The sequence below is a fragment of the Neovison vison genome, chromosome 8 (assembly GCF_020171115.1).
Source record: "Neovison vison isolate M4711 chromosome 8, ASM_NN_V1, whole genome shotgun sequence".
NCBI lineage: Eukaryota > Metazoa > Chordata > Mammalia > Carnivora > Mustelidae > Neogale > Neogale vison.
Window position 1 is genome coordinate 43,464,070 of NC_058098.1, and position 21,248 is coordinate 43,485,317.

General features: G+C 40.5%; 1 protein-coding gene across 3 annotated transcripts in view; it reads left to right on the forward strand.

The window, feature by feature from the left end:
- The window catches only part of DTD1 (D-aminoacyl-tRNA deacylase 1), a 175,087-nt gene that overhangs the window by 42,631 nt on the left and 111,208 nt on the right, over positions 1-21,248 (forward strand). Inside the window, exon 6 of one of the 3 annotated variants that reach the window (XR_006386158.1) lies at positions 2,996-3,084. The exons of the other annotated variants lie outside the window; for them this stretch is intronic. The gene's annotated coding sequence lies outside the window, so the exon portion shown is untranslated. The remainder of the gene's footprint in view (positions 1-2,995; positions 3,085-21,248) is intronic. 3 annotated transcript variants of the gene reach the window in all.

Here is a 21,248-nt window from a genome sequence, read left to right on the forward strand (position 1 = left end):
GTGGAGCCAGTACAGGGCTTAGATTCATGACCCTGAGATCAAGACTTGAGCTGAAATCTCAAGTCAGACACATAATTGACTGAGCCACCCACGCATCCCTAATTTACATTTTGATGGATTCCATTTTCTGTTTTTTCTTTTGTTGCCTGCCCTGTTGGTGTCATATTCAATATATAAGAAGGTTTTGAAGGCTTTCCCTTGTGTTTTCATGTAAAAATTTTGTAATTTTAACTTTTAATATTTATTTTGACTTAATTTTTATATATGATATGAAGTAAATGAAGTTGGAAAAATGGACATTTTTCCTAAACCATTTGGGAATACTTTGCTGACCTGATATCCTATCACTCCCAAAAACATGAGTGTATATTTCCTGCCAACAAAGACATCTCTTACAAAACCTCAAAACATCCATTAAAAGCAGAAAATTACCACTGCCATTTCAGTACCATCCAATCCTCAGACTGTGTTTACCTTTGAGTGATTATCCCATAACTGGTCTTTTAATTTTTTTTTTAATTTTATTTATTTTATTTTACTTTATTTTATTTTTAAAATTTATTTATTTGATGGATAGAGATCACACATAGGCAGAGAGGCAGAGAGAGAGAGGAGGAAGCCGGCTCCCCGCTGAGCAGAAAGCCCGATGTGGGGCTCGATCCCAGGACCATGGGAACATGACCTAAGCTGAAGGCAGAGGCTTAACCCACTGAGCCACCCAGATGCCCCTCATAACTGGTCTTTTAAAGTGGTTCAGACCCATGTGTGCATTTTATTTATTTATTTATTTATATATATGTTACATTAGTCACCATACAGTACATCATTAGTTTTTGATGTCGTGTTTCATGATTCATTGTTTGCTTATATCACCCAGTGCTCCATGCAATATGTGCCATCCTTAATACCCATCACCCGGCTAACCGTTCCTCCCCCCCCACCCCCAAACCCTCCATTTGTTTCTTGGAGTCCATAGTTCTGATTCCCCATCTTTATTTTCCCCTTCCTTCTCCTAATGTCCTCCATGCTATTCCTTATGTTCCACAAGTAAGTGAAACCATATGATAATTGACTTACTCTGCTTGACTTACTTCACTCAGCATAATCTCCTCTAGTTCCACCCATGTTGATACAGAAGTTGGATATTCATCCTTTATGAAGGCTGAGTAATATTCCATTGCATATATGGACCACAGTTGCTTTATCCATTTGTCTGCTATTTATTTATTTATTAAAAGATTTTATTTATTTATTTGACAGAAAGAGAGCGATCACAAGTAGGCAGAGAGTCAGAGAGGCAGATCAGAGAGAGAGGGGGAAGCAAGGTTCCCTGCTGAGCAGAAAGCCTGATTTAGGGCTGGATCCCAGGACATTGAGATCATGACCTGAGCCGAAGGCAGAGGCTTAACCCACTGAGCCACCCAGGTGCCCCTGTCCATTTGTCTGTTGAATGGTATCTCTGTTTGGGTTTCTTTAAGACTAGATTCAGTGTGTGCGTGTGCATGTGCATGTGTGTGTATACATGTATGTGTGTATGTACGTGTGTGTTTGCACATGTCCTCTACCTAAATGGTATTATAGTGTATATACTGTTCTGAGACATGCTTCTTTTATCTAGCAATATAACTTGTTTTGTTACAATTAATTCATTCATTTTAACTGCAAGGTAGGATTCTTTTTTTTTTTTTTTTAGATTTTATTATAATTTATTTAAAAAATTAAAAAATTTTTTAAATTAACATATAATGTATTATTAGCCCCAGGGGTACAGGTCTGTGAATCGTCAGATTTACATACTTCACAGCACTCACTGTAGCACATACCCTCCTTAATGTCCATAACCCCATCACCCTCTCCCTCCACCCCTCTGCCCCGCAACCCTCAGTTTGTTTTGTGAGATTAAGAGTCTCTTATGGTTTGTCTCCCTCCCAATCCCATCTTGTTTCATTTATTTTTTTCCTACCCCCCCACAACCCCCATGTTGCATCTCCACTTCCTCATATCAGGGAGATCGTATGATAGTTGTCTTTCTCCGATTTTTGACTTATTTCTCTAAGCATAATACCCTCTAGTTCCATCCATGTTGTCACAAATGGCAAGATTTCATTTCTTTTGATGGCTGCATAGTATTCCATTGTATATATATACCACATCTTCTTTATCCATTCATCTGTTGATGGACATCTAGGTTCTTTCCATAGTTTGGCTTTTGTGGACATTGCTGCTATAAACATTTGGGTGCATGTGCCCCTTCGGATCACTACATTTGTATCTTTAGGGTAAATACCCAGTAGTATGATTGCTGGGTCGTAGGGTAGCTTTATTTTCAGCTTTTTGAGGAACCTCCATGCTGTTTTCCAGAGTGGTTGCACCAGCTTGCATTCCCACCAACAGTGTAGGAGGGTTCCCCTTTCTCTGCAGGTAGGATTTTATTTTATGAAGATACTGTATTTTGTTTACTGTTCTCCTTTTGATGGATTTATGGGATTATTGACAGTTTTTTATTGTTACTAACAATGATGCAAAAATCAACCTTTTTTTTTTTTTTACATTTTTTTGTGGATGTAGATTTTCTAGGCAGTAGATTTTTATTATTATTTTAAAAATTTGAAGTATTTCAAACATGCCAAAAGTGTAGAGAATAATACAGCAACATTAACAATATTAACAATATTATATTGTTAAATATACATTATATGTTTATATAACATATAAATAATGTTATATATGTATTATATGTTTATATATTTTTACATATATATGTATTACATGTTTATATAACATAAATAATGTTATAAATATATAACAATATTACTAATATTAACAATATTAACATTAGCAAATGTTAATATTGGCTCTGAATCTTTACGCTGGAAAAGTTGTCATCCCATTCGGTATGTGGAAGTTTTACTGGTATTTGCGCAAAGCTAGCATCTCACTGAGTGAGAATTATTATTAATGACAAATTGCCTCAAAAGTATATATCTTTATTCAGGAGAGAGATATTTTGGGAGAACTCATCATTTTTAAGGAGCTGAAAATGTTGGCCTTCCACCCAGATGTGAACTGTGAATAAAATACCAGGTAGGCTCAGCCAACTTTTCTTTTAGGCTTCTTTCATGTCTGTCTTAATAGAATTTAATGAAATGAAACCGGAGGAGGAATCACGAAAGGTTAAGAATAATAGACCTGAAAGACTGAAAGACTTGCTCATTTCTCCTTTTGGATCCCTTCCTTGGCTCTGGCATTGTGTGAGGTGAGAAGTATGTCCAGGAATTCATTCCAAACCTATTTCAGTACCTGGGATAGATTGGTGATAAATTAGTTCTATACGGATGCATGACATTAGGCCAATCAAGGGAAGAAGGAAAGGAATTAAGTCAGAGCCCAGCTTACTTTATGAAGTCACAGGATATGGAAGTCTCTAAAGATAAATAAATGCATAAATTCAGGACTCTTGGATCTCTTGCAGCCTTCCACCAGAGCCTAAGGCACATGGCCAGTTGTGTCTTCCTACAAGTCCTAGAAAAATGCAGTCCATTTAAACACTGGCTCCTATGAGCTTTGGAGATGTGGTCTCAATACCTAGAAACAATGTCTCCGTGTTACTGTCAGTGGGTGTTTCTAGCGTTTTGTTTCTTTCTTTTTTTTTTTTTTAATTTTTTTTAAAGATTTTATTTATTTTTTGACAGAGATCACAAGTAGATGGAGAGGCAGGCAGAGAGAGAGAGAGAGAGAGGCTCCCCGCTGAGCAGAGAGCCCCATGCGGGACTCGATCCTAGGACCCTGAGATCATGACCTGAGCCAAAGGCAGCGGCTTAACCCACTGAGCCACCCAGGCACCCTCTAGCGTTTTGTTTCTAATGCTAAATAACAACCTTGTGAAAATTCCTCCTGGCTTGTTGATTAACAGTGTACTACAGAGGAACCACAGAGATATCTTAACATTTAGAATGTGTTGGGGATCTCATTCCTGGCTGAAACAGTTTTTGGTGGGAATGGGACTTTCATAAATTGTGATTCCTAGAGAAAAGGCCTGTGGCCTCCAGCCTGAAAGACAGCAGTAACAGTGGTAACCACAACCAGGAGCTGGTTTGGGCTTTTGTGGATTTTTGTTCTTAGTAGTTGAAGTACTATATATGTTAAGGCTCTTAAAATGAAATGCTGGTATTTCAGCATTCAGCAGAGCACACGTTAACTTGTTTCAGGCCTTGATTTAGGATTGCGGCGTAGATAGTAATTCTGAGGTTTTTTCCCTGCATCTTTTCTAGGGATACACAGTATTTGGCATTTGAAGTGATGCTGTCTGGGGCTTCAGATTGCCTCTGCCGGTCTTAGAGATGTTGGTCTTATGAGTACCAACTCACATTTGTCCCCAAGACTCTGAGAGAGGCAAAGGCAAGAGCTGGCAAACTATGTCCAACCTTCACTGTGAGCCGTGTCTTTGTGGTTACAGGGCTTGGGATGAACTGGCTGCTGGCATGGCCTGGTATTTTTTCCTGTAAGAGGAAAGAATGGAAAGAATGGCTGCTGTAGAAGAAAAATGTCATTATGGGCTTGAACACTGTGTTTGGGCTGCAGGTAAACACTGGTGAATCAGTTAGCATCTTGGCATGGAGGGTGGGCCTGTTCCCAGGCACACTGTCTACTCTTCACCCCATCTGTCTCAATTAAATGCTGGGGGAATACACACAATACAAAGTATATAGCTTTTCCCTCCTTTCTTTATTTTTCCTCCTGAAGTCTCTTGAGGAGCTTGAAGGAAAGAAGAGAGGAGTAGCCTAAAGCAGCCTGGGAGTTGGGTAGTTGGGAATTCTGGCTTAATGGCTACTGGGTGACCTTGGCTACATCATGGAGCTCAGGTTTGGTGTCTTTGTGTTTCAGGTTAGAGGGTTTGGCAAAGTGGATCCTTGGGGACCTTTTTAGCTCTAGAATCTTAGATTCGATAATGTTGACCGTTGGCTGTTTTTTTTTTTTTTTTTTTTTAAGATTTTATTTATTTTTTTATTTGTCAGAGAGAGAGAGAGAGTGCACAAGCACGTAGAGTGGCAGCCAGAGGCAGAGAGAGAAGCAGGCTCCCCGCCAGGCAAGGAGCCCGATGCAGGACTTGATCCCAGAATCCCAGGATCATGATCCAAGCCGAAGGCAGTGGCTTAACCGATTGAGCCACCCAGGCATCCCGATAGTTGGCTATTTATACAACCTCCTTCATCTGCCCTCATTGGCTCCCTCTGTTGAAATGTTTTCCCTTAGGCCTTTATTCTCTGCAAGAACCCCACACCCCCAAATGGTTTTGCAGTCCCCACTGGAGACTGTTAGGCACTGTGCAATCATTGGTCTCTGTGCACCTTGATGGAGATCAGATGCTGGCTGAGGAGGGCACCCATGTTAATAAGCCTTATGAACCAATTGCATTTCAGGTTCCTCAGCTCTGGCCTGAGGGAACTGCTTACATTCAGATTTAACTTCAGGTCAGCAGAACAAAGTAAAGCCCTGACAGTGGGGGAAAGGATTGCCGGCTTTCTCTGCTCCTCTTATCAGCCAACCTGAAAGTCTCAAAGGCCAAGTATTGTAGAAATAACAAATGCAAATAATATTTGCATTATGAATATATATCTTCCAGAACGTACTGGTATTTCTTTCTTTTCTTTTTTTTTTTTGAGATTTTATTTATTTATTTGACAGAGAGAGATCACAAGTAGACAGAGAGGCAGGCAGAGAGAGAGAGGGAAGCAGGCTCCCTGCTGAGCAGAGAGTGCAATGCGGGACTCGATCCCAGGACCCTGAGATCATGACCTGAGCCGAAGGCAGCGGCTTAACCCACTGAGCCACCCAGCCGCCCACGTACTGGTATTTCCATTTGCTTTGAGAAGGAGGCTCATTTCTGTTCTTGATCCATACCTGTATATGTAGAAATTGGGCCAGTTACGTTTTTTTTTTCCCTTTCTCACAAGTAAGTATTGTTGACTGTACTCTTCATGTACCTGATTCTGGTTTAGTCCTGGAAACAAGAAAGAGAAATCAGGCAAGGTTCCTTTCTTTAGGGAGATGGAAATCACACTGGGACAGTTCTGAGAGGCAACATTTTCCTGGTGCTGAGGGAGGGAGTGGAATACACAGAGCTTTGGGTGGGGAATTGGTCATCCGAACAGATGTCCATGAGTAGATATCAAATATCTGAGTTGAGTCTTGAAGAGTGAAGAAGAGGTGGCTGGGTCTGAAAGCTTGGGCAGGAGCTGGCATGTTCCTGGAAGAGCATGAACAAGGGGAGGGAGGCTTGAACCTGTCCGATGGGATAACAAGCAGTTTCAGTCTTGTGGCGAGAAGGCTGCACGTGGGGAGAGGCAGGCAGATGGGATGGAAGAATGACAGTGGTATTCAGGGTCTGGTAAGGAGCTTGGGGCTTGGTCATTTGGCAGGGTGCAGCCACTGTGGATAGTTCAGCAGAATGGGAAGGTCATGTTTGCTCCTTAGCTGTGACCCTCTTAGATTGGACTGGGCAAGACAGGAGAGGCGGGGACCTGAGAGGTGAGCATGGCCTTTGACCAGTATAGATGGGATCCGAGTGTCATTCAGATGGGCAGTGGGGACAACGAGCCAGAAAGGAGGGGACTGCTTGATTATGGCAGATGGGTGGTTTGGTTTCTGGTGGAAGTGACGAGGGGATGGTGGTGTCATCAACTTAGAGGGGCCCACATCAGAAGCAGTGTTTTTAAAAGGTCTCCTCTATTCCTTAAATTACTGTGGCCTCCTATCCTTGCCATCCTTCTTCATAACAAAGCCTGTACCTCTGCTCCCTCTATCCTGAGCACCTTACTTCAGACTGCAGCCTGTTCTACCTCCGTTCTTGCACTGTATTCCCTGTGCCCCTTACCCTCTCCACCTCTTCTTTGCAAGGCTTATCACCTTCTAAAATGTTATAACTGTGTCTGTTGGTTATTTATTTTGGAAAGCTTACTCTTTATTTCCATGCTAGCATGTACGTTCCCCAGGGACAGCAATCTTAGACCAGTTAAAGGAAGGCAATAGGGAGTTGAGAATCGAATATGTGCTATTTACTGTGTAAGAATATGTTATTTTACCAAGTAGGCATTACAGATTAATAGATGGAAGGATGTCTCAGTAAGCAGTAATTGGGCAACTAGTTGGAAGTAATGGAAAATTAATCATTTTGGATCTTTACCTTATACTATACCTTAAAATAAATTCCAATGGAATTAGATAAATGTAATTAAAAAAAAACTCACAGAACATCCTGACCTTCCTAGATAGCAGACTGTATTACAACACTCTAGTAATGAAAACAAATGGTGCAGAGCAAGAGAGAAACTATTAGCAAACTAAATGAGAGACCTGAAAGAATTATTTAGGAGAAGTTTGGTATGTAATAAAGGCAGCGTTTCAGATCATTGGGCAACAGGTGGGTTTTCAACAAAGGTGTTAACAGCTGGCCAGTTAGTTTTAAAAAATTGGATGCAATAGAAGTATATGGACTTATATGAGAAAACATAGTGGCTATATTATTGTATGAAATAAGCATTTCTCGGGGCGCCTGGGTGGCTCAGTGGGTTAAGCCGCTGCCTTTGGCTCAGGTCATGATCTCAGGGTCCTGGGATCGAGTCCCGCATCAGGCTCTCTGCTCAGCGGGGAGCCTGCTTCCTCCTCTCTCTCTGCCTGCCTCTCTGCCTACTTGTGATCTCTGTCTGTCAAATAAATAAATAAAATCTTTAAAAAAAAAAAAAAGAAATAAGCATTTCTCTAAAGAATACTTGTAGTGTGATTCCAGTTACAGAAAAGCTAAGACTGTTGGTACATAATCCTTTTATCTGCCTCCCACTTTCATGGATCCTTTGTCTCCAGTACGTTCTGATAAAGAGAGGATCTGTCCTAAACTCTCAAGACCAAGCCCCTTAAGAGTGGCCTCAGTGCTTCTTTTGGCCCTCTCTGCAGGGCTGGGCTGACTACCCTTCTGGCCAGTGTTGGAACTCATGGGTCCTGGTATAAGGGTGAGGCCTGGGCAGCCTGCCCTACCCTGAGATAGCTCAGTGTTATTTTTCTGGAAAGGAGTCTGAATACCAAGACTTTACAAAGGTCCCCCAGGGCTTCCAGCATGCAGCTAATGCTAAAAACCACTGTTCTAATTGGATCTGGTAAGAATTCCTTCTTTTGGGGTATAACACAAGATGTAGCCAGGAATGTGGCTCCAAAGGATTAGGGTATAGGGCTCACCAGATTCTTATAGTTATATAGAGATGGGGGTGTAACTGCTATATTTTTAACCAGCCCACTTATTAAAGAGTACAGAATGTCTTCCAGGGTTGTCAATCCAGAGGATGGGAGGTGGGGCCTTTAGCTACTGGGTCCTGTCCCCATTGGCTATCCAAACAGGTGAGCAGGATTGTGTGGCTTCCTAGAAGGTCTGAGGCGCAAAGACCCTCAGTGCTTGAGGAGTCTGGCCGTCAACTGAGCTGGAGCTTGCATGCAACTGTCTGCAGCAGCCAGGGCTGATGTCAGAGATGGGTCAAGGGGAAAGCGTTCAAAAGGGTCTGCATTTAGGTTTTTGTATATTCTCATGTACCCCATCCTTAAAATTAAGTGTACTTCTAGGCACTTTGTGGGATTGTCAATAAATAGTACCAGGAACATAGTAGTTGTTAAGAGTAAAGTATTCTGTAAAGCAGTGAGGGAAAAGTCCCATATCTGTTTTATGTGTTAAGTCTGGTAGAGTAGCTCCTGGGAAGGTTAGAAGTCAGTGGGGTCCTTGGCAACACTTTTCCTTTCTGATTCCTGCATGGCTTATTTTTGGGAATTGGCAGGTGAGCCTGCATGGGCCCATCCAGATTTTGGACCAAGTCAGATATAGCCTGAGGGCCTCAGAAGGTAGTGAGGGGTAAGGGGCAATGGCAGACACTCTTGCAGGGACTTATGAAGTGACCCTTCTTGTTCCAGTTGTTTATGAAGTGTGTCGCTGGACAGGATGTCAGGGAAGACTACGACAAGGGCCTTGCCAGGTTCAGTATTTCCAGTCTCCCTTGGGCCCTTGGGTCTCACTTCTGAAAGAGCACTCCCATCTTCAGTGTGGCATACCTCAGATGTGAGGGACAAGGTGGTGCTGGGGATTGGGGTGGGGTGGGAGAGATGTTTGGGAACAGGCTGGCTAATTTGCTGTAGAAATCTAATTTTTTAAAAAAAGTTTTATTTAGGTATTCTCTACACCCAACTTGGGGCTTGAACTCATGACTGCGAGATCGAGAGTCCCATGCTCTTCTGACTGAGCCAGCCAGGTGCCCCAGAAATCAAATTTTTGCCAGTGTGGCTGAAACCTCCTGGAGCAAAAAGGGCTCATTCAGCTGTGGATGTGATGAGTATGTTATGGCTCAGTACTCTGTTACCGGATATTAAGAACAAGGGCCAGATTCCATAAGTTATCTTTGTTTCAATTTTAATATTGATCTAAAGTGTACAAATAAATGAAGTAGTAGCTCAGTTTCACTTTTGAGTATGAAATAAAAATACTCTAGAAATTAAGGAAGTTTATAAAACTGAATCATTTTACTTCTCAGTGGCTTATAATTAATGTGAGAGGCAAATCAGACAGAAAGCCTGCTTGTTTGAAAGTTCATGCTAGTTCATAAACTTCTAATCTGCCATCTAACTTTGGGTAGTAGCTCTGGTATTCTGTCTTTATTTTATTTCATTTCATTTTTTAGAAAGATTTATTTATTTTAGAGAGAGAGAGAGCAAGAGCAAGGGAGAGAGCATGTGAGCATGGGGTGGAGGGGCAGAGGGAGAGGAAGAGAAAATCTTAAACAGACTCTACGCCGAGCATGGAGTCTGATGTGGGTCCGTTCCTCCATCTCATGACCCTATGATCATAAAACCAGGAGTTGAGCACTTAACCAACTTACCACCCAAACACTCCTATCTTATTTTATTAAAAAAATTTTTAAGTAATCTCTACACCCAATGTAGGGCTTGAACTTGAAACCCTGAGACCAAGAGTCACTCACATCCTCTATCGACTGAGCCAGTTAGGCACTCCCCATTAGCTCTGGTGTTCTTTCCAAAAGTTTCTTTTCTTTTTTAAATGAATATTATGAAACGGTTTCTTTTTTGAAGTCTGTAACTCTAAAAGTAAACCTTGCTTTTCAAAAATGAAATTGTTATACACGAAGGAGGATTGTAATAAATAGCAGACTATCATTATTAATAAAAATGGATTTGAGAACTGACAGTTTTAAAGTTCCACATCTACACATGTGACCCTCACAAGGACTGAGGGAGGGGAGCAGCTCAGTCCTCACCTTAAATGACTGGTTCAAGGTCATGAGACATGGCCATTAGGTGGGAGAGCTGCATTCCAACAGAAGATCATTTTTCAGACTGCACTGCCTCTGATTTCTTTCTTTTTTTTTTTTTTAAATATATGTTTTTAATTTATTCATTTGTCAGAGAGAGAGAGCGTGAGAGCGAGCACACACAGACTGAGTGGCAGGCAGAGACAGACAGAGAAGCAGGCTCCCCGCTGAGCAAGGAGTCCGATGTGGGACTTGATCCCAGGACGCTGGGATCATGACCTGAGCCGAAGGCAGCTGCTTAACCAACTGAGCCACCCAGGCGTCCCCTGCCTCTGATTTCTGATTGAATTTCCTTAACTACCGTCTTTCTGATTTATTTTGTGGTCTGTTTAAACAAACAAAGCCTCAGGATTTCTCAGACCAGTAGGTGACTCTGGGAATTAGCTCTTTTAGAAAGGTGTCCATGTCCTTGCTGTTTGACCTTGGAAGTGCAACTTCGGTTCACTCTATAGTTGCCCTGAGGTTTACAGGTCTGTGTGTTCCTTTTCTTCCCAGAGGTTGGATGGTATTGACCAGAGTCCCTCAGTACCTGCTTGCAAAGCTGTTCTTTGGAGCTTCCTCATTCTGTGGTATTTCTCTAGGCCAAAGCTCTGGGAATCCCTGGCTTGTCTCCTGAACCTGTGTATCTCAGAGTCTGAGGCATTGTCTGAGTTTGACAGGCTGGAAAAAAAATTTTGAGTAAAAGGTTAGCTTAATAAGGGAATCTTCAGTTTTATACATATGGGAATCAAAGTATCTTACAGTGTTAAAAGAACCTCCTTTCTTGAACATTACTCAGTATTAACAGTTTTTTGGTTAAGATTGTATTCTTATTATTATCATTTTTATTTTAAAAAATAGTCACAGCTGGGAAAATGAATACATGTGTATGGATCATGCATCTGTTTATTTTAATTAATTAATTTTTCTTTTTTTAAACATTTTTTATTTTTTATTAACATATAATGTATTATTAGCCCCAGGAGTACAGGTCTGTGAATCGTTTACACATTTCACAGCACTCACCATAGCACATACCGTCCCCAATGTCCATAATCCAATGACCCTCTCTCTAGCCCCCTTTCACAGCAACTCTCAGTTTGTTTTGTGAGATTAAGAGCCTCTTATGGTTTGTCTCCCTTCCGGTCCCATCTTGTTTCATTTTTTCCTTCCCTGTCCCCCAAACCCCCCACATTGCCTCTCAAATTCTTCATATGTGGGAGATCATATGATAGTTGTCTTTCTGATTGATTTATTTCACTCAGCATAATACCCTCTAGTTCCATCCATGTCGTTGCAAATGGCAAGATTTCGTTTCTTTGATGGCTGCATAGTATTCCATTTTGTGTGTGTGTGTGTGTGTGTGTGTGTGTGTGTGTATGTATATCACATCTTCTTTATCCATTCATCTGTTGATGGACATCTAGATTTTTTCCATAGTTTGGCTATTGTGGACATTGCTGGTATAAACATTCAGGTGTATGTGCCCCTTTGGATCACTACATTTGTGTCTTTAGGGTAAATACCCAGTAGTGTGAATGCTGGGTTGTAGGGTAGCTCTATTTTCAACTTTCTGAGGAACCTCCATGCTGTTTTCCAGAGTGGTTGCACCAGCTTGCATTCCCACCAACAGTGTAGGAGGGTTCCCCTTTCTCTGCATCCTCGCCAGCATCTGTCATTTCCTGACTTGTTAATTTTAGCTATTCTGACTGGTGTGGGGTGGTATCTCATTGTGGTTTTGATTTGTATTTCCCTGATGCTGAGTGATGCGGAGCACTTTTTCATGTGTCTGTTGGCCATCTGGATGTCTTCTTTGCAGAAATGTCTGTTCATGTCCTCTGCTCATTTCTTGATTGGATTATTTGTTCTTTGGGTGTTGAGTTGATAAGTTCCTTATAGATTTTGGATATTAGCCCTGTATCTGATATGTTGTTTGCAAATATTTTCTCCCATTCTGTCAGTTGTCTTTTAGTTTTATTGACTGTTTCCTTTGCTGTGCAAAAGCTTTTGATCTTGATGAAGTCCCAATAGTTCATTTTTGCCCTTGCTTCCCTTGCTTTTGGTGATATTTCTAGGAAGAAGTTGCTGTGGCTGAGGTTGGAGAGGTTGCTGCCTGTGTTCTCAAGGATTTTGATGGATTCCTTTTTCACATTGAGGTCTTTCATCCATTTTGAGTCTATTTTTGTGTGTGATGTAAGGAAATGGTCCAGTTTCATTTTTCTGCATGTGGCTGTCTAATTTTCCCAGTACCATTTGTTGAAGAGACTGTCTTTTTTCCATTGGACATTCTTTCCTGCTTTGTCAAAGATTAGTTGACCATAGAGTTGAGGGTCTATTTCTGGGCTCTCTATTCTGTTCCATTGTTCTATGTTACTTATTTTTAATTTAAGATTTTATTTATTTATTTGACATAGAGAGACACAGCGAGAGAAGGAACACAGGCAGGGGGAATGGGAGAGGGAGAGACGCTTTCCACTGAGTGGGGAGCCCGATTCAGAGCTTGATCCCAGAACCCTGGGATCATGACCTGAGCCGGAGGCAGACACTTAATGACTGAGTCACCCAGGTGCCCCCATCTATTTTATTTTAATCTGTAATTTAAATTATAAAGTTATTTCAGAGAGGGTTTTTGGTTTTTAGGATATTTAGCTATGTTACGATAATCACATTTAAATTTAATTTCAGTTATACCAAGACAAGAACCCTGAATTTTAGGGTTTATAAGGCAGTGTAGGAAATGAGGGAATATTTCCTATTCAGTATCTTTGTTTTCCAGACAAGCTCAGGAACTCTCTTAAGTTAATCTAGATACAAATAGCTTCGATTACCACTGAGTTTATGTGAGTGATTATAGTAGACTAATGAGTTAATCAGCTAACAGCCCATTCTAACCACTGATGTACTAGATTAATTGCTTTATGTGCCTGGGTTAGTTTTTTCTGCCCCTTTTAGTGAGCATGATAATTTCTGTTTATTACAAGGGTTAGTCAGTTTTAATTATGGCAATTTTTCTGAAATATCATTTTTACAACTTTGTATTATAGCAAACTTCAAACTCACAGAGGATAGTATAACAAATTGCCATATCTGCATTATCCTGTATCAGGACGGACTGTCGTCTGTCACAGAAAGTTCTCATTGATTGGGTCTTCCCGTCTGTACAGCATGACTGTGGGCCCTGCGGGTTGAGTTCAGCTGGAGGGAAGTGTGGGCAGAGCACATCACACATCATCAGGGGGATTGTTGTGGGGACCATAGATAATTTTTCACTGAATTGCTGTCGTCTTTCCCTATTTGCTGTATTCTTCCCTATTTGATTTAGTTTTCATTTTTTTCTAACACAGGCAGTGTGACAGAAACAAGCTTGTAAACACATCTTTACCTGCTGGTGTATTTCTATTGGATAATGGAAGGAACATCTAGATATGGGGGAGGTTTAGATATTTTCATTTTTCCTTCTGATGATATTGTGACCTGATCAATTTTAACAATTTTGCTTTTTTTCTTAGAAGTCCTGGGTTATTTTCTGAATGGAAATCTTTATTGGGATTATCTTAAATACTAGCTGCTGCAGCGCACAAACTCAGAACCTCTGTGGCTTACCATGAAGTTAATCTCACCAAAGTACGATGTGGGTTGGAGGGGATCTACTCCATTTGCTGACTTGGGGGTCCAGATTCCCTTGAGCTTATAACACTGGCCTCCCAGGCAGGGGAAGAGGGGGATAGTGTCACCTCATCAACTCTTATGTATCACCTTTGCTTATATTCTCATCTAAATCACTCACTTCATGAGGGGCTGAGAACATAAGGTATAGTGTATTCCCAAACACTTGATGTCTGCCTACCAGGGAATAGGAGATTTGAAATCAAGCTAGATTCCTTTCATGACCATTTCAGAACAGCCTTTCCAAGTACATTCTGGAAAACTACACCTTTCAAGGAGCCCTTCAAGGAATGGATTTAGTGTCATTTGTATTTTAATGGCAATATTCTTTTTTTATTGTTGCTTTAAATGTATTTTATTTTTTAAATTTTTTTTTTTTTTAAAGATTTTATTTATTTATTTGACAGAGAGATCACAAGTAGGCAGAGAGGCAGGCAGAGGGAGAGAGAGAGGAGGAAGCGGGCTCCCTGCTGAGCAGAGAGCCCGATGCGGGACTCGATCCCAGGACCCTGAGATCATGACCTGAGCCGAAGGCAGCGGCTTAACCCACTGAGCCACCCAGGCGCCCTTTTTTAAACTTTTTTATTTTGAAATAGTTTGTGATATCCATGGATGATGCATTCCAAAAACCCCATATATACTCTGAAACCTATCTATACTGTGTTTTATAGTATTGAACCCTATATATATACTATGTTTTGTTCTATACCTATGTATCTGTGAAAGTTTAATTTATAAGTTAGGCAGAGTCAGAGATTAACAGCCATAACTAGTGATAGAATAGAACAATTATACAAGTTATGTGAATGTCTTCTCTCTCAAAATACCTTATTGTACTATACTCACCCAACTTGTGATGATGTGAGATGATAAAATGCTTGTGTGAATAGATGAAGCGAGGTGAATGACAGTAGGCACTGTGACGCAGCTTTAGGCTACTGTTGACCTTCTGATGATAGGTCAGAAGGAGAAGCATCTGCTTCCTGACCACATTTGACCATGGGTAACTGAAACCATAGAAAACGAAACCTCAAATGAGGGGGGACGAAAGTAGCGCACAGGGTACTTGTGTGCCTTTACCCAGCTTCCCCTGATATTAACATCTTTCATAACCATAGTGTAATGGTTGAGACCAGAAAATTAGCATGGATATGTCATTAATTTACAGATCTTACTTGAATTTTTTCAAAGGGAGTGGTGTTATAAGTAAAGCCAGAGTTGTTCTCAGGTTCCTGTTTGCATATCCCTATTGCCCATAGGTGGGCTGTCCTGGCTCACAGGTTTCTCTTACTTTACAGATTAGCCCGATGAACTGAGAATCCCCCAAGAAGCCCAGGCTAGGCCCCACACTGCTGAATGTAGCAGCACTAGGCATTTTGTAGTTCATGTATTACTACTCTGTTGACAGTATTCCAGAACAAACCAGGGGAAAGAAAGTCTTTCTTACTTATTAGACAGTAGGCAAAGAACCTCCAATAGTCTTGGGGACTTTTAAGATAAACAAGACCTAAAACTGCTTTAATTCTCACTTTTCCATAACCTCCTGTGGCCATAGGATAGGATTATCCTAATATGGGCTTAAATACAGAAGGGTCAGACTGAGGGGTCTGGATCAATCAGCAGAAAATTACTCTCATTGCTACCTTAATTCAAGTCTACTGAGTGCCTGAAATCTTGTAAAGAGGTACGGGTATATTAGTCCTCTATTCTTGTGGAACAAATTAACCAGAATGTAGTGGCTTAAAATATCAATACGTATAGGACGCCTGGGTGGCTCAGTGGGTTAAGCCACTGCCTTCGGCTCAGGTCATGATTTCACGGTCCTGGGATCGAGTCCCGCATTGGGCTCTCTGCTCAGCAAGGAGCCTGCTTCCCTCTCTCTCTCTCTGTCTGCCTGTCTACTTGTGATCTCTGTCTGTCAAATAAACAAATAAAATCTTTAAAAAAAATATCAGTACGTATATATTATCTTGTATACTCTCTGTGAGTCAGGAATTCAGGAATAGTTTAGCTAGGTGGTTCTGGCTCAGGGTCTCTTGTGGGGTTGTAGTTATCAGCTGGCCTTGCAGTCATCTGAAGTATTGGCTAGGGCTGGAGGATAGTCTGGGGCTTTCAGGATGGTCCGTAGGATTGGCAGTTTGGGCTTGCTACTGGCAGGAAGCCTGGGTTTCTGTCCACATGGACCTCCTTCCAGGCCTGTGGTATATGGCTATAACATGGCAACTGGCTTTCTCTAGGGTGAGCAGTTCAAGAGGGAACAAGGAGGGTCATCAGTGACATATCATCATTTCCACAATATCCTGTTGGTTACATAGGTCAGCCCTATTCAGTGTGGGAGGGAGTACATAAAGCCTGAAAACCAGGAAGTGAGGATCCTTGGGGGCCATCTTGGAGACTGGCTACCACAGTGGGAGACAGAGAAGCGACAAGGCTCGGTGACACTGAATTTTTCATTTATTGAAAAAATAGTATTAATTACAATTACATAATACTGGAGATTTGGGTCTCATGGCCACTGTGTTGTTTTGGATTTTTATGAAAAACAAATCAAAACCAAGAACCATCAAAAGAAAGTGGCCCTCATCAACATCAAAGTTTGGTGGGCAGAAGTAAAGATTTTGAATCGGAAGGTTTGAATTCCAGTACTGATCTCTGCTGCCTACAAGGTTTTCATGGGGAACAAAGAGGATGATGATCCCTGCCCTGTGGACTTCATGGGCTATTTTGAAGAACGAACTGGAGTGTGAGGGGACATGAATTATGCAGTGTGTTATAGGGAATATTAATTATGATAATGAGGGAGATTAAAAAAAATCCCATTAGATTTGTTTAGTACTTAAACCTGGAAGCAACTGAGTATATTTTTCAGACCAAATAGTTTAGGATTGAGCTTATTTTATTTATTTATTTATTTATTGTGCTGGATAAAAATTCCATTGACTACGAGTACCTTTATTACAAGGAGCTGTAGGATCAAAGACATGAGGTTGCTGGTGGGGGAACCTTCATAGTTCTGTAAGGAAGTTTAAATCCAGGAGCCAGATCCATTTGGAGTATTCTTCAGAGCCTTTCCATCTAGTATTGGGCATTTTCCCCGTTTGCCATTGCCATTTGGCCTGTCCTGAATGTTTGCCTCTGACTTCTTTTCATAGATCAGTGTTTCAAATCCAAGGATTTTCTCCTGGCTCTTTCATCATGGGGAGGCAAGAATTCACAGGATCATCAGCCTGCTTGTGGTTTATGAGGTCTGTGGCTGAATGTGTGGGCTGTAATCCCTGAGATTTGAGGGACAGATCTTGGAGAAATGGCTAGAAAGTGAACTTAAGGCCAGGCAAAGGCTTCTGAAAAATCCATGTTATAGGTAGGAAAAGCTTGAATTATCATAAATATTTGGTGCCGTGTTTTGCTATAAGCTTTGCCTCATTAGTGTTAGCCTATCCACACAAAGTTATTTGTTCAGCCTCTTTCCATGGATATCTGGGGGAAGAGCATTTCAGGGTGAGAGCTTAAAGGCCTGGGATGTGTATGTATTAAAGATTTAACGGTGGGTCTAAATATCAAACTGTCACCAGTCTCTTCTATTTTTACTTAATTTCTAATAATTAAATGCTTGTAATGCTTTATGTCTTTGCAGTAGATATTAATACATGCAAATGTTGATGAAATTTAACTTTCTTTCTGAAATGAAGGAATCGTGCCATCTAGTTTCATTTCTCAATGGCCACTATTGATAAGTAGTTTGGGCTGAACCCCAGATAAACACAGAGATAACTTGGTTAGTGGGAGTGTTAGAAGAGGAGGATCATGACTTTTTCTTTTTTTCTTCCAGCTTTATTGAGATGTAATTGGCACATAACATTGTATAACTTTAAGGTGCACAATGAGATTATATATATATATATATATATATATATATATATGGTGAAATGATTACTACATTGAGGTTAACACCTCTGTCACCTCAGAGAATTACAAGTTTCTTTTTCTGGCAGGAACATTTAACATTATTCTCTTAGCAATTTTCAAGTGTATAAAACAGTATTGTTAATGTAGGCAATGTGCTGTATGTCACATCTTCAGAACTTACTTACCTTATAATGGAAATTTTATACTCTTTGACCAATACTTCCCCACTTCTCCCACTCCCCAGCCCCTGGCAACTACCATTCTACCTTCTTTATAGGAGTTGGATTTATTTTGTATTCTACATATAAGTAAGATCATATAGTATTTATCATTCTCTAACTTCTTTCACTTAGCATAATGTCCTCAACAACATCCATGTTGTTACAAAATGGCAGGATGTCTTATGACTGAATAATACTCCATTATATAGATAGGTAGGTAGACAGAGATAGATATATCAGACTTTCTTTATTCATTTATCTGCCAGTGGACACTTAGGTTATTTCTGTGTTTTGGTTACTATAAATATGCTGTAATGAACATAGAGGTGCAGATATTTCTTTGAGATAGTGATTTCATTTCTTTTGGATATATAACCAGGAGTAGAATTATGGGATCATGTGGTAGTTCTATTTTTAACTTTTTGAAAAACCTCCATACTGTTTTCTGTCATGACTGCACCAATTTCCATTGCCACCACCAAGGGTTCCCTTTTCTCCACACCCTCACCAGCATTTGTTATCTCGTCTTTTTGATAATAACCATTCTAGCAGGTGTGAGGTGATATCTTACTGTAGTTTTTATTTGCATTTTCCTGATGATTAGTCATGTTGGACATCTTTTCATATACCTTTTGGCCATTTGTATATCTTCTTTGGAAAAATGTCTGTTCAAGGTCTCCTGCCCAATTCAAAAATGGGATTATTGGAGTTTTTTTTTTTTTTGCTGCTGAGTTGTATGAATTTCTTATGTATTTTGGATATTAACCCCTTATCTTATATATGATTTGCAAATATTGTTTCCCATTCCTTTGGTTGTCTTTTCATTTTGTTGATACGTTTTTCTTATCCCACTAGTTAAACATGATGGAGTTAAGATACTTAGGCTTCTGTTTCTCTGAGGTATTTATTATAAACACAGCCCATGTTAGCAACAAAGAAGAATTTTTGGTAGAACCAGCTGACCCGCTTATTCAAGGCTGGGACACTGTTTAGCAGTTGAAGATGTGTACAACATGAGCCTGCGTTTTGAGAAGTAGCACTCTGAGGCGTGGGATCTGGTTCAACACTGGCTTGCTGTGTTACTCACCTTTCTGTATAGAAAGTAGGTAAAGTTCCTGGACTGGTATCTCTGGCACATTTTAGACGCCGAACACAGAACTTTATAACTCTGTTTACAGTATCTGGGAAGTCTGGATGAATACTTTCTTTAAAAGAAGAAAATCGGTGAGTTGCCTGGGTGGCTTAGTAGGTTAGAGTCCCTTTGGCTCAGGTCATGATCTTAGGGTCCTGGGATCAAGTCCCACATGGGCTCCTTGCTAAGTGAGGAGCCTGCTTCTCCCTTTGCCTGTACTCCCCCTGCTCATGCACTCGTGCTCTCTCTGACAAATAAATAAAATCTTAAAAAAAATTGATGGGGTGTCTGGGTTGCTCAGTTGGTTAAGTGTCTACCTTGACACTTGACCATGACCAGCTCAGGTCATGCTCGTGGGGTCCTGGTATGGAGCCCTGCATCAGGCTTCCTGCTTGGTGGGGAGTCAGCTTCTTCCTCTCCCTCTTTGGCACCCGCCCTGCCTATCTTGTGCATGCGCATGCTCTCTCTCTCTCAAGTAAATAAATAAAATCTTTAAAAAAAAAAAAAGAAAATTGGGGTACCTGGATGGCTCATTTGGTTAAGCCTCTGACTCTAGATTTTGGCTCAGGTCATGATCTCTGTGTCATGAGATCGAACCCCACATTGGGCTCTACAGTGGATGTGGAGCTGCTTAAGATTCTCTCCCCTTCTTTCTCTGTTCCTCCCCTCCCTGGCTCGCTCTCTCTTTCAAAAAAAAGAAAAATCTGTAAGTACAGGTAACTCAAATGTGCATGATTGCTTTCTTAGAAGAATTTAAAATTTCAAAATAAGGTCTTTTTGTGTACCCACAAGAAAAGTGGAACAGACATCTTTCTGGGATATTGATTGTCTGATGTGTCAGATCCTGAGTTAGGTGCTGAATAGCTTGACCAAAAGCAGCGCCTTGGTGTTGGCTTGTTTTTCGGCCCTGTTGTCATCACTGTGACTGCGTGGGCTGACATGGGTTGGGGGGAATGGTAGGGGGCACTCGAAGATTTACTTTATTTATCATAATATATATTAGATTTATATTTATATACTTACATATAATATACTATAGATTTATATAATATATGTTATATATTATATAATATGTAATTAATTAATTAATTAGCTTTATGGAATCTTTCTTCCCTGCTTCAGGAGCAACTACATATCCATGTGATGGATATATATCTATTTATGATGTTTCTATTTATGATGTTTAATTTCTCTGTTCTTGACATATCAACTAAGCCTGAAAATGAGACCATTTAAACGTCATTCTTTTAACTTCATGCCCAGGTTTCTTTAGTTTTTTTAAGTTTCATAGGGTTTCTTATGACTAATTAAAACAGTACTTTTAAAGACTTCTTTACTTAGCATAAAATACTTTTCCTTTGTTTTTTTATTTTTAAGGATTTATTTATTTGAAAGAAACAGAAAGAGAGGATGAGTGTATGTGAGTGTGCGGGGGTGCAGAGAAAGAGGGAGAGGGAGAATCTCAAGCAGACTTCCCACTGATCACAGAGCCCAGTTCAGGGCTCGATCTCATGACTTGAGATCATGACCTGAGCTGAAACCAAGAGTTGGATGCTCAGCTGACTGAACCACCCAGATGACCCTAGCATAAAAGACTTTTTAAAATCAATGCTCTTTTTTTTTTTTTTTTAAAGATTTTATTTATTTATTTGACAGAGATCACAAGTAGGCAGAGGGGCAGGAAAAGAGAGAGGGGGAAGCAGGCTCCCTTTGGAGCAGGGAGCCCAGTGTGGGGCTCAATCCCAGGACTCTGGGATTGTGACCTGAGCTGAAGGCAGAGGCTTTAACCCACTGAGCCACCCAGGTGCCCCCAAATCAATGCTCTTTTAACAACTTCAAGAAAACTGCAAAGTGTTAAAAAATTAGATAAATTCAGGAGACATAAAGAGAGAAGTGAATTTGATTAGATAAAAATTAACCCTTCTTATACCATAAGGAAATTTAGAAGGTAAAAATTAGACAAGGAGAGCCTTTGGCTTTCAACTT